The sequence below is a fragment of the Arachis duranensis genome, chromosome 2 (genome assembly GCF_000817695.3).
Source record: "Arachis duranensis cultivar V14167 chromosome 2, aradu.V14167.gnm2.J7QH, whole genome shotgun sequence".
NCBI classification, from domain to species: Eukaryota; Viridiplantae; Streptophyta; class Magnoliopsida; order Fabales; family Fabaceae; genus Arachis; species Arachis duranensis.
This window is the reverse complement of record NC_029773.3, coordinates 86,559,859-86,563,683: the sequence shown is the minus strand read 5'-3', so window position 1 is coordinate 86,563,683 and position 3,825 is coordinate 86,559,859.

Below are 3,825 nucleotides of genomic sequence, written 5' to 3'. Positions count from 1 at the left end.
ATACCCATAGAGATTAGCCAAGGGTCCACTCGGACCGAATACTTTGATGAGCAAGACAACTCGGAAGCCAGGTCAACAGAGCTCAACCTAATAAATGAAGAACGAAGCCTCACCAGACTAAGGCAGCAAGCCATGCAAGCAACAATACGAAAGCAGTACAACAAAAAAGTAAGAGCACAAACATTACAAGAGGGAGACTTAGTCCTGCGACAAATGGAGGAAGTCCGAAAACCACCAGGACATGGGAAGCTTGCAGCCAACTGGGAAGGCCCTTTCCGTGTCTCTAAAGTAACTGGAAAAGGAGCATACTCCCTCGAAACATTAGAAGGAACACCTCTCCCTAACACATGGAACATCTCATCTTTAAAAATTTATTACAGTTGAACTCTTATGTAAGTATGAACTGGCCAGGTACTCTTTTTCCTGATCACGAGGTTTTATCCCTAAGGAGGATTTTACTTGGACAGGTTTTAACGAAGCCGACCACTTCATATCTTAAACATCTCATTCATATCAATAAATATTACATTCAGCTCAACTATCTATACTTTGAATATTACTAAATGCCTATTAGTCAAATTGACTAGTCAGCGATTGGAAATTGAGATCATCTAACGCATCGAACCGACCACACAAGTCGGAAAGACCAACTAAAAAATATCATCAAAATTTAAATTCCAACCCCAAAACTATTATCAAAATCAATATCTATCATCTAACTAGCACACAAAGGCTAGAGTTAATATCCATACACGAGCTTTTTATAAAAGCATTGTAACAAGTCAACACCAACACCAAAACATTCATTAAATACAAAGTTTAAAATATTCCGATCACATCGGAAAAGTCATGAAACAAAATACAAACATCTTTCAAGGGGGAGGAGGAATACTCTCAGCCTAATTTTCGCGAACCTCATCATCAGCAAGTTCACCATTAACAACAATTTTAGCCACATTGAGTTTCCTTACATCAAAGTTCGGGAAAAACAATGAGACTTGGCTAACAGCACGATCAAACCCAGCTATAAACATATCCATCTTCTCCTCCTCAAGCTTGTTAAGACGAGCAGTCATCTCACCCTTAGTCTTATCACTCTCCTTAACTTCAGCTTGCAGCAATCTAACTTGTTCCTGAAGGCGGTTTACTTCATCCTCTTTCTCCTTCATATTCGCGGTAACGTCAACAACAACTTCTCCCCTTTCCTTCAACAGTCGCTCAAGAGATGACACTTTCTCAACCACCACCTGCTGCTCCGAACCCAACAACTCAGTAGTTTGTCCAACACACAATAGACAAGAAGCAACGATCTGCAAATACAATAACGTAACCAATTAAAACACTATACAAAGATGAAAAAAGAAAACAATCAAAACAAAAATCCTACCTGAATGAATTTTCCCATCCCCTCGATCCCCGTTCGACGTGTGAGACCCATATCTCCAAGATACTGGAAAACACGATCTGCAAGCTCGGAAATTGGAAATTGGTCGCTCCATAAAGAATGCAAGTTCACCCCAGGAATAAAGCCATGCAATCTTCACTGCCTTTCAAAAACAGACTTCACAACAGCACTCTGATCACCTTCAGAGATGACTTCCAAAGACTTCTCCAACTCAGTCTTCCTCCTTTTTGGAGAAGGAGGGGCCTGAGCAGCAGAAAACGTGGCATCCCCATTTGTTTCCTTCACAATCCCAGAAACACTACCATCTTTCTCACCTTTCTTCTTCAAATACGCTTGAAATTTAGCAGCATTCAGATTCGGCACCCTACTACCTACCACCATAAAAAATACAAAGTCAAAAAATATGCAACTAAACAAGATCAAGACGCGTAAAATCAAAATTACCTATATACAATTCCAGCCCTTCAATGTCATTTTCCTCTTCACATTTCAATAAATTGGGAATAGACAAACATTCCCCAGCAGCAAAGTTTTCAATTAAAAACTCTAACAAACAGTCCTCTTCCTCACTTCTTTCACTAGCCTCAAGGATTTGCAAGGGTTCCGAACACCAATACAAAGAAAATTTTTCTATCATCTCGTGATCCAAATAAAAGGGATATACATATTCCAAAGATCGAACTTTCACAAACATCGACTTAAAATTTTTAAAAGAAGATTTATACAACAAAAAAAGAGAGCGACCAGGGAAGCTACTTAGAAAAACTCACAACCCTTTACGAACCCCTTAGACTGAAACAAAGAAATGAAAACATTCCACAAAGGGGGAGACTTCAGAAAACTCATTAGAACCTCAAACGCATGCAAAAATGGCCATGAATTTGGGTGCAACTGTCACGAAGCACAGTTCAACTGAGTCAAAACTTTACACTCAAAATCTGAAAATGGAAACCTTACATGCAGCTCAGTCAAATAAGGAACATACATATAAAAATAATCCCAATCCTCCCCTCCTCTCACAAACCCTCTCCTCACTAGAGCAGGGGAGAAACTCAATACGAACACCAGAACCACCCCTAATAAACCTTGGGGCCTCTAAAACATGAAGCGACTCCTGATCACAATATGACGAAGCACGAGTTTTCACATCATCATGAACCCAATGATAGGGGTTCTCCTTATTTACTTCGACAACTTTCACTTTTTCTTTCTCTTTCTCATTAACCATTTTTTCAGATAATGACAGAGGGAAAAAATTGGAAAGAACACTGAGGAGATGAAAAGACAGAAACAAGATGAGAAGACTAACCTCTGGAAGACATGTCTTCTCACTTATCAAACTTTTTGCAAACTGAAGTCGTGTTTCATAAATGGCACAAGTTTAATTACAACCCACTATTTTGGTGGGGAGTTGAAACAGCAACAATTACGCGCCCAAATGTAAAACGGTCCGGTTCCATCATAGCTAATAGTGAAATTTATTGTAGCCTAGTTTACAAAGCAAAAAATTTTTTGAAAAACATTTTTAATTTTATTTTTTACCCACTTATTTTTAGCCCAAGCTTGAAATGTGCGTTGAGCTTGGGGGCTCCAGTATTTTACCTCAAAGCGCCGAGGTATAACTCCAACAAAAAGCTTAACTTGCTGCAACTACACCAAGTCAAGCTTGAGGGCTGTGTACTGTACCCCTAAGATCTCGGATAAAACCGAGTCATACCTCGGCGTAACGGCTCCATCCCAACAGAACATTCCCCACAATCTCGGATAGAGATCAGTCACCACAATCTCGGAAGGAGATCAGTCACCAAAATCTCGGAAGAAACTGACTTTTGAGCTACAAACCGATCTATAAAACGGGCCGAGCCATCAATGACAGAAGACACAAGAGAAAAATACTTCGTCCCAAAAACAATATACTTCGGAACTATATCTGCAATCATATAGACCCTTTATTTAGTTTATTTCTCTACTGACTTGGGCGTCGGAGTCCTTTTTTCAGGTACCACGCTCAGGTCCAGGTTCACGAGGATATTATCGATTCGGCCAAAGCTATTAGGCATAGCAAGGTCAATGGAGAGCCGACGTATAGATCGGACAGAGTATCCTTACAAGAACAACTACAAAGTCATTTCTAGTAAGATAAATATGTCCATAATATGTTGTATTTTTGTAAAATTCTTAAATATCTTTTTTAAAATTTTAAAGTAATATCAAATTAAGATAATGTTTTATCCTTGTATAATACTTATCGTTTATTATTTATTTATTTATTTATAAATAATTTTATACCATAATAATTAATATTTTTAATGCAGATATTAGTTATTTAAAATGTTGTTTTGTTACTAAATAATTCTTATTCTAATAATTATTTTTAATCAAGCTCTTATTAATAAAATATTAATATTTCACTTGAAATA